The following is a 10,128-nucleotide window of genomic DNA, read 5'->3' as shown; positions in this document are numbered from 1 at the left end:
GGATGTTTCTTTTATGAACATTTATTTTCCAACTATACAGTCGAACGACTGCTGGAGATTTTAATTGCTGTTTTTCTTCTGGTTATAGCATATGTGGCCAATCAGAGGAGGAGGAGCAGAGTAGAGCAAAGGAAACTGGAAATAGAACTACATGATTTACAGCAGAGATTTAACAGGTCCCCATCAGATGAGCTGTTGAGTGAATTACAGACGATTAAAGCCTCGTTAGAGGCAATATGGACAAAGAAAGCGGAGAAATCAGTTTTCTTTGCCAGGCAGCGAATGTACGAGTGTGCAAATAAGCCAAATCGCTACCTAGCTAATCTTTTAAAGAATAGGTCTTATAATCAAAGTATATCTGGGATTAAGGACTTAAAAGGGATCGCTAAGCATTCAATCAGAGAAATAAATGATATTTTTAAGGTTTTCTACAAGCAACTATACACTTCCCAATTAAAGACAGACTCAATGGAAAGTATGACCAGCTTCTTTTCAAAATTAGATCTCCCCAGAGTCAGAGATCAGCAAAAAGTGAAATTTGTGCAGACTAGTATTAGTGATATTAAAAAAAGTATTATGTTGCTACCAAATAGTAAAGCGCCAGGTCCTGACAGGCTAAATGCTGAGTTTTATAAAAGATTTGTAGACATCCTGGTATCACCCTTACATGATATGATCCAGTATTCATTTGAATTGGGATCCCCTCCCCCTTCTTTATTGGAAGCCAATATTTCTTTAGTTTTGAAAAAGGAATACCCCCAGAGGAATGCTCCTCTTATAGACCGATAACTGTCTTAAATCTGGATTTTAAATTGTTAGCTAAAACCCTCGCTTTAAGACTAGAAAAGGTTTTACCATTTCTTGTTGATTATGACCAGACTGGGTTTGTCCAAGGGAGATACTATTCGCACAATGTTAGGAGACTATTAAATATCATTCAGCATGCATCATTGAATAGTCCGGAGGCTTTGGTTGGATCCCTAGACGCTGAAAACACCTTTGATCGGCTAGAGTGGCCCTATTTAATTTTTACCTTGTCTAAATTTGATTTAGGAGATTATTTTATTAAATGGGTACAGATTCTATATACCTCCCCATCTTCTGCTGTTATTACAAACGGGTATAAATCTGCAAATTTTAGCTTTGGAAGAGGTACTAGACAAGGCTGCCCAATGAGTGCATTGTTTGCACTCGCCATGGAACCACTTGCCGCAGCTGTAAGGCAGAATAAGGAAATTAGAGGTATCACTCTGGGGACTCGTCAGCACAAGATTTCATTGTATGCTGATGTCTTGATTTATTTGGATTCTCTGAAACAATCTATTCCTAAATTAATAGAGCTAATAAATGAATATGGTGCATTCTCTGGGTATAAAATAAACTTTTCTAAGAGTGAAGCCATGGCTCTTAAGAATTCACACACATTAAACCCAAGGGTAGCATATCCCTTTCGTTGGTCCCCATCCAGCTTTACCTATTTAGGTATAAAAATCTCTCCGCAGCTAAGAAACCTCCTGTAGCACAACTTTGCTCCTCTTCTTCAGGCTGTAAAAAATGACTTGGAAAAATGGAGTAGCTTACCCTTATCATTGTTGGGTCATATTCACTTAATTAAAATGAGCATCCTTCCACCCTTTTTGTATCTTTTCCAGATGGTCCCAGTGCTACTGTCAAGGAAAAGTCTAACTCAAATAAACAGTGCCATCATATCATTTATTTGGTGCAGAAAACAACCTAGGTTAAGATACAGCTATCTTAGTTTGCCTTCAAAGCTGGGAGGTTTATCTGCACCCTCACTGAAGCTCTATCATTTGTCAATTCAGCTAAGATTTATTTTAGAATGGATTATTGATGATCCTGATTCAACCTGGATTAGTTGTGAAGCTACATCATTGAAGAAAATTCCCCTCCCTAATCTTCTTTATATATCACCTGCAGAGCTAACAAAAAATAATATCATACTGAGGAATATGCTTTCTATCTGGAAACAGGTTAGGAAATTAGAAGGATTTAGTAACTGCCTCTCTTTATTAACCACCCTGCATGAAAACCCAAATTTCCCCCCTGGACTTAACTCTGGACTTTGGAGTGATTGGAAGCTTAAGGGTGTTAGGGTTGTTGGAGACATAGTACAGGATGGTGATATCCTCTCTTTTCAGCAGATCAGAGATAGGTTTGGTATACCAAAGTCTGATGTTCTAAAGTTTTTACAGATTCAGAGTTTTATACGTACAAGGTTGAAGCTGCTCACAGGTGGCTTCGCTATCTCCCTGGTAGAACTACTCTTGAGAGATACAAAACAAATAAGATTTGTGACAAAAAGGTTGTACAGTGAGCTTAGTAATACCAATATGGACAATAATAATAAAGTTAAAAGACTGTGGGAAGAAGATTTTGGTTTAACAATTGATTTGGCTGACTGGAGAAATATATGTGGACAACCCACTCATGTTGTAGCGAGCAACTCAGGTTGGGAGAGGCAATTTAAAATACTGCATTGGCTCTATATTACCCCAGAATCTAGACATAAGATGAATCCAAACTTGTTGGATCTTTTTTCCATTGTATGTGGGGTTGTCCACATATACAGAAGTTTTGGTTTGAGGTCATTAAGGCTAATATTTGTGTGTTAGGGCTCAATAATGATAATTCAGTGGCAGCAGTCGGTAACCAGTATTATTCCGTTGGAGGCGTTTTCTTTAGCCCTGAAAAGCAAGCCATTTTTGTTATTTAAAATATGGACCCCTTATTTGGACTATTTGGGCAACGAAAAAACAAAACTTATTTCTGGGCTCCAGGATCTACCTTGGAAAAAGTGTTAAGGGCTTGCAATATTTGCTATTTTTAGCATGTGCTCTTTGTTCTTAAATTAGTCCCACTTGGAAAGTTTATGTTTGAATACAAATTGTTTATCTGCATGTGTATATAAGTGTATCTAGGATGTACATGTAGCTCCTACTGTGTTTTTTTAGGGTCAAAGCACGCAGTGCGTAGGACCCTATTGTTTTTGCTCGGATTTTTCTTCTTCTTCTTCTTTTTATTGTTTTTGTTAGAGATTTTCTTATTAGGGTTCAAGCACGCAGTGCGTAGAACCCTATTGGAATTGTCAAGATTTTTCTTAATAGGGTTCAAGCATGCAATGCATTGAATCCTATTGGAATTGTCAAGATTTTTCTTATTAGGGTTCAGGATCTACCTTGGAAAAAGTGTTAAGGGCTTGCAATATTTGCTATTTTTAGCATGTGCTCTTTGTTCTTAAATTAGTCCCACTTGGAAAGTTTATGTTTGAATACAAATTGTTTATCTGCATGTGTATATAAGTGTATCTAGGATGTACATGTAGCTCCTACTGTGTTTTTTTAGGGTCAAAGCACGCAGTGCGTAGGACCCTATTGTTTTTGCTCGGATTTTTCTTCTTCTTCTTCTTTTTATTGTTTTTGTTAGAGATTTTCTTATTAGGGTTCAAGCACGCAGTGCGTAGAACCCTATTGGAATCGTCAAGATTTTTCTTAATAGGGTTCAAGCATGCAATGCATTGAATCCTATTGGAATTGTCAAGATTTTTCTTATTAGGGTTCAAGCATGCAGTGCGTAGAACCCTATAGAAATTGTCAAGATTTTTAGGGTTCAAGCACGCAGTGCGTAGAACCCTATTGTTTTTGCTCGGATTTTTCTTCTTCTTCTTAGTAGGGTTCAAGCACGAAGTGCGTAGAACCCTATTGGAATTGTGCAGATTTTTCTTATTATTATTATTAGGGTTCAAGCACGCAATGCATTGAACCCTATTGAAATTGTGCGGATTTTTAGGGTCCAAGCATGCAATGCATTGAACCCTATTGTTTTTGTCAAGATTTTTCTTATTATTCTTTTTCCGCCCTGAAACGGAATGCACAGCCCAAACCGTAAGTCCTAGAGACACCAAACTTGGTCAATAGGTAGTACTCCCTTCCGCTACTCAGGCGCAAGGAATCAGCCCTGTCGGCCACAAGGGGTCGCTATAGCGCAGGTCAACGCGTTTGGGTCTATAACTCCTAAAGCAGATTTTTGCCAGACAAGCCATATTTTTTTCCTGGTTCCTTGGGTCCAAACAAACAACTTTGCCATTTGGAACGTTTAGCTCCGCCCACTTAGATTTTGAGCTAATTTGCATAATATGCGAAACCTACTTTTGCGAACTAGTACTACAATTTTTGCTCGATCCTCATGTTTTTGGTGTCAAAAAATTCAGAAGAGCCTCAAGGTCAAGAATTATCAAAAACATTTTGACTTTTGGAAACAACGTGGCTGCCATATGCAAATGAACCCTTCTGGATAAATTCAAAATAATTCAGAATTAATTGAAAAATCTCTAACTCAAGAATTCTTCAGCCAAAAAATTTCAAACTTGACAGGCCATGTCAGTAGCCAATTCTGAAGTAGCCATTTGATTTTTGTGTGCATAAGTAATTAGGGGGCGGAGCAACAAAACCAGGGCATTTTCTCTGCAGCCGCATATCCAATCAAGCTGAAACTTTGCATGCAGCATCATTGGGCCAGACTACAAGTGTGCATTTAAGGACATTTGGATACATTAAAATTTGTGGTCGCTATCGGCCAATAAGCATTCAGCAGGCCATTTGACAGGCTTAACATTGACCAATCATGACGAAACTTGACTGGCGTCTATATGTAGCCACTTTCTAACAACCAGTCGAGTTTCAAAAGTTTTGACCACTGGGGGGCGCTATTTCAAAAATTTACATATTACATGTTATTACAATATTATTACAGTTTTCACCTACAGCCTATTGTATTACTGTGTGACAAACAATTTTGCCAATACATGTTTATTACAAAACTGCATAGTTTTTTTGTAATCGATAACTGTTTGAAAACCATACTTTTCGAACTAGTCTCTGGATTTTGATCCAATTCAATCAACCTTTTTAGGCCTAATGGGCGAAACAAAAAGCTTGAGGCCTTTTTAGGCCTAATGGCCTATACCAAAAGCTTGAGGCCTTTTTAGGCCTAATGGGCTAAACCTGCAGGAGGGCACGTACTGCTGTTGCGTGCTTGAACCCGCTCATTGCCGCTCGCGGCTATATTTAGGGTTCAAGCATGCAATGCATTGAACCCTATTGGAATTGTCAAGATTTTTAGGGTCCAAGCACGCAGTGCGTAGGACCCTATTGCTTTTGCTAAGATTTTTCTTCTTCTTCTTCTTCTTCTTATTAGGGTTCAAGCATGCAATGCATTGAACCCTATTGGAATTGTCAGGGTTTTTCTTATTATTATTTTTCTTCCCTAAAACGGAACGCACAGCCCAAACCGTAAGTCCTAGAGACACCAAACTTGGTCAATAGGTAGTAGTCCCTCCTGCTACTCAGGCGCAAGGAATCAGCCCAGTCGACCACAAAGGGGCGCTATTGCGCAGGTCAACGCGTTTTGGCCTATAACTCCTAAAAAAAGATTTTTCCTAGACAAGACATATTTTTTTCCTGGTTCCTTGGGTCCAAACAAACAACTTTGCTATTGGGAACATTTAGCTCCGCCCACTTAGATTTTGAGCTAATTTACATAATATGCGAAACCTACTTTTGCGAACTAGTCCTACAATTTTCTGCCCATCCTCATCTCTTTGGTGTCAAAAAATTCAGAAGATCCTGAAAGTCAATAATCATCAAAAACATTTTGACTTTTCTAAACAACATGGCTGCCATATGCAAATGAACCCTTCTGGATAAATTCAAAATAATTCAGAATTAATTGCAAAATCTGTAACTCAAGAATTCTTCAGCCAAAAAATTTCAAACTTCACAGGCCATGTCAGTAGCCCATTCTGAGGTAGCCATTCGATTTTTGTGCGCATAAGTAATTAGGGGGCGGAGCAACAAAAACAGGGCATTTTCTCTGCCTCTGAACATCCGATCAAGCTGAAACTTGGCATGCAGCATCCTCTCGCCAGTCTACAAGTGTGCATTTAAGGACGTTTGGATACATCGAAATTTGTGGTCGCCATCGGCCAATAAGCATTCAGCAGGCCATTTGACAGGCTTACCATTGACCAATCATGACGAAACTTGACTGGTGTCTATATCTAGCCACTTTCTAACAACCAGTCGAGTTTCAAAAGATTTGACCACTGGGGGGCGCTATTTCAAAAAATTACATATTATTACATGTTATTACAATATTATTACAATCTTCACCTACAGCCTATTGTATTACCATGTGACAAACAATTTTGCCAATACATATTTATTACAAATCTGTATCGTTTTTTTGTAATAGATAAATGTTTCAAAACCCTACTTTTCGAACTAGTCTCTGGATTTTGATCCAATTTTGTCAAAGTTTGTCTAGAACAATTCTTTGGCATCTCTAGGTAAATAATTATCAAAAACATTTTGACTTTTCTACTCAGGGTCATGTGGATTAATCACCAAATTCCTGCATATGTGGCATTGTTAGCTTGGTTAGCTATAACTCATCAGTCATTGATCAGATCATGTTCAAACTTTGAGTATTTATACAAATTGAGATTCTAATGGAGCACACCAAGTTTGGTCCAGATTGGCCTTTGGGGGTGCTTCAGCACTCAAAAACACTGAAAAATCAATAAAAATGCTATTACAATGTTATTACAAGGCCCACATATAAACAAATGGTGCCATGTGACTCAGTCCACTAAGATGAACAACTTTCTAATTACATGTTATGTCAAAAATTGTACTGCTTGTCTTTTATTTTGGATTATTCATTCAAAGATTTCACTATACAAAGACTTACTATACAAAGGCTTGAGGCTTTTCTAGGCTTAATATAATAAAAGCTTGAGGCCTTTTTAGGCCTAATGGGCGAAACCAAAACCTTGAGGCCTTTTTAGGCCTAATGGCCTAAACCAGAAGCTTGAGGCCTTTTTAGGCCTAATGGGCTAAACCTGCAGGAGGGCCCGTACTGCCATTGCATGCTTGAACCCGCTCATTGCCGCTTGCGGCTATATTTATTATTATTATTATTTTTCTGCCCTGAAACGGAACGCACAGCCCAAACCGTAAGTCCTAGAGACACCAAACTTGGTCAATAGGTAGTAGTCCCTCCCGCTACTCAGGCGCAAGGAATCAGCCCAGTCGACCACAAGGGGGCGCTACAGCGAAGGCCAACGCGTTTGGGTCTATATCTCCTAAACCAGATTTTTGGCAGACAAGCCATATTTTTTTCCTGATTCTATGGGTCCAAATAAACCTTTTGGCTATTTTGATTATTTAGCTCCGCCCACTTAGATTTTTCGCAATACTGCAAAATGTGCGAAACCTACTTTTGCGAACTAGTCCTCCAATTTTTGCCCAATCCTGATGTGTTTGGTGTCAAAAAATTCAGAAGAGCCTCAAGGTCAATAATTATCAAAAACATTTTAAGTTTTCCATACAACATGGCGGCCATATGCAAATGAACCCTTCTGGATAAATTCAAAATAATTCAGAATTAATTGAAAAATCTGTAACTCAAGAATCCTTCAGCCAAAAAAATTCAAACTTCACAGGCCATGTCAGTAGCCCATTCTGAGGTAGCCATTCGAATTTTGTGCGCATAAGTAATTAGGGGGCGGAGCAACAAAAACAGGGCATTTTCTCTGCCTCTGAACATCCGATCAAGCTGAAACTTGGCATGCAGCATCCTCTCGCCAGTCTACAAGTGTGCATTTAAGGACGTTTGGATACATCGAAATTTGTGGTTGCCATCGGCCAATAAGCATTCAGCAGGCCATTTGACAGGCTTAACATTGACCAATCATGACGAAACTTGACTGGTGTCTATATATAGCCACTTTCTAACAACCAGTCGAGTTTCAAAAGATTTGACCACTGGGGGGCGCTATTTCAAAAATTTACACATTATTACATGTTATTACTATATTATTACAATTTCCACCTACAGCCTATTATAATACAGTGTGACAAACAATTTTGCCAATACATGTTTATTAAAAATCTGTATCGTTTTTTTGTAATCGATAAATGTTTGAAAACCCTACTTTTCGAACTAGTCTCTGGATTTTGATCCAATCTTGTCAAAGTTGGTCTAGAACAATTCTTTGGCATCTGTAGGTAAATAATTATCAAAAACATTTTGACTTTTCTACTCAGGTTCATGTGAATTAATCACCAAATTCCTGCATACGTGGCATTGTTAGCTTGATTAGCTATAACTCAACATTCATTGGTCAGATCATGTTCAAACTTTGAGTATTTATACAAATTGAGATTCTAATGGAGTATGCCAAGTTTGGTCCAGATTGGCCTTTGGGGGTCCTTCAGCACTCAAAAACACTGAAAAATCAATAAAAATGCTATTACAATGTTATTACAAGGTCCACATGTAAACAATTGGTGTCATGTGACTCAGTCCACTAAGAGTAACAACTTTCTAATTACATGTTATGTCAAAAATTGCACTGCTTGTTTTTTATTTTTCACTATACAAAGACTTACTATACAAAGGCTTGAGGCCTGTTTAGGCCTAATATAATTAAAGGCTTGAGGCCTTTTTAGGCCTAATGGGCGAAACCAAAAGCTTGAGGCCTTTTTAGGCCTAATGGCCTAAACCAACAGCTTGAGGCCTTTTTAGGCCTAATGAGCTAAACCTGCAGAAGGGCCCGTACCGCTGTTGCATGCCTGGACCCGCTCATTGCCGCTTGCGGCTATATTTATTATTATTTTTCTGCCCTGAAACGAAACGCACAGCCCAAACCGTAAGTCCTAGAGACACCAAACTTGGTCAATAGGTAGTGGTCCCTCCCGCTACTCAGGCGCAAGGAATCAGCCCAGTCGGCCACAAGGGGGCGCTACAGCGCAGGTCAACGCGTTTGGGTCTATATCTCCTAAACCAGATTTTTGCCAGACAAGCCATATTTTTTTCCTGATTCTATGGGTTCAAATAAACCTTTTGGCTATTTTGATTATTTAGCTCCGCCCACTTCGATTTTTCGCAATACTGCAAAATGTGCGAAACCTACATTTGTGTACTAGTCCTCCAATCTTTGCCCAATCCTCATGTGTTTGGTGTCAAAAAATTCAGAAGAGTGTCCTGGTCAATAATTATCAAAAACATTTCAAGTTTTCCATACAACATGGCTGCTATATGCAAATGAACCCTTCTGGATAAATTCAAAATAATTCAGAATTAATTGAAAAATCTGTAACTCAAGAATCCTTCAGCCAAAAAAATTCAAACTTCACAGGCCATGTCAGTAGCCCATTCTGAGGTAGCCATTCGAATTTTGTGCGCATAAGTAATTAGGGGGCGGAGCAACAAAAACAGGGCATTTTCTCTGCCTCTGAACATCCGATCAAGCTGAACCTTGGCATCCAGCATCCTCTCGCCAGTCTACAAGTGTGCATTGAAGGACGTTTGGATACATTGAAATTTGTGGTCGCCATCGGCCAATAAGCATTCAGCAGGCCATTTGACAGGCTTAACATTGACCAATCATGACGAAACTTGACTGGTGTCTATATATAGCCACTTTCTAACAACCAGTCGAGTTTCAAAAGATTTGACCACTGGGGGGCGCTATTTCAAAAATTTACATATTATTACATGATATTACTATATTATTACAATTTTCACTGAAAGCCAATTGTAGTACATTGGGACAAACAATTTTGCCTATACATGTTTATTAAAAATCTGCATAGTTTTTTTGTAATCTATAAATGTTTGAAAACCATACTTTTCGAACTAGTCTCTGGATCTTGATCCAATCTTGTCAACGTTGGTCTAGAACAATTCTTTGGCATCTCTAGGTAAATAATTATCAAGAACATTTTGAGTTTTCTACTCAGGGTCATGTGGATTAATCACTACATTCCTGCATACGTGGCATTGTTAGCTTGGTTAGCTATAACTCGTCAGTCATTGATCAGATCATGTTTAAACTTTGAGGATTTGTAGATATTCAGATTCTAATGGAGTATGCCAAGTTTGGTCCAGATTGGCCTTTGGGGGTGCTTCAGCACTCAAAAACACTGACAAATCAATAAAAATGCTATTACAATGTTATTACAAGGTCCACATGTAAACAATTGGTGCCATGTGACTCAGTCCACTACGATGAACAACTTTCTAATTACATGTTATGTCAAAAAT

The sequence above is a fragment of the Colossoma macropomum genome, unplaced genomic scaffold (genome assembly GCF_904425465.1).
Source record: "Colossoma macropomum unplaced genomic scaffold, Colossoma_macropomum, whole genome shotgun sequence".
Lineage (NCBI taxonomy): Eukaryota > Metazoa > Chordata > Actinopteri > Characiformes > Serrasalmidae > Colossoma > Colossoma macropomum.
Note: the sequence above shows the minus strand (reverse complement) of the source record.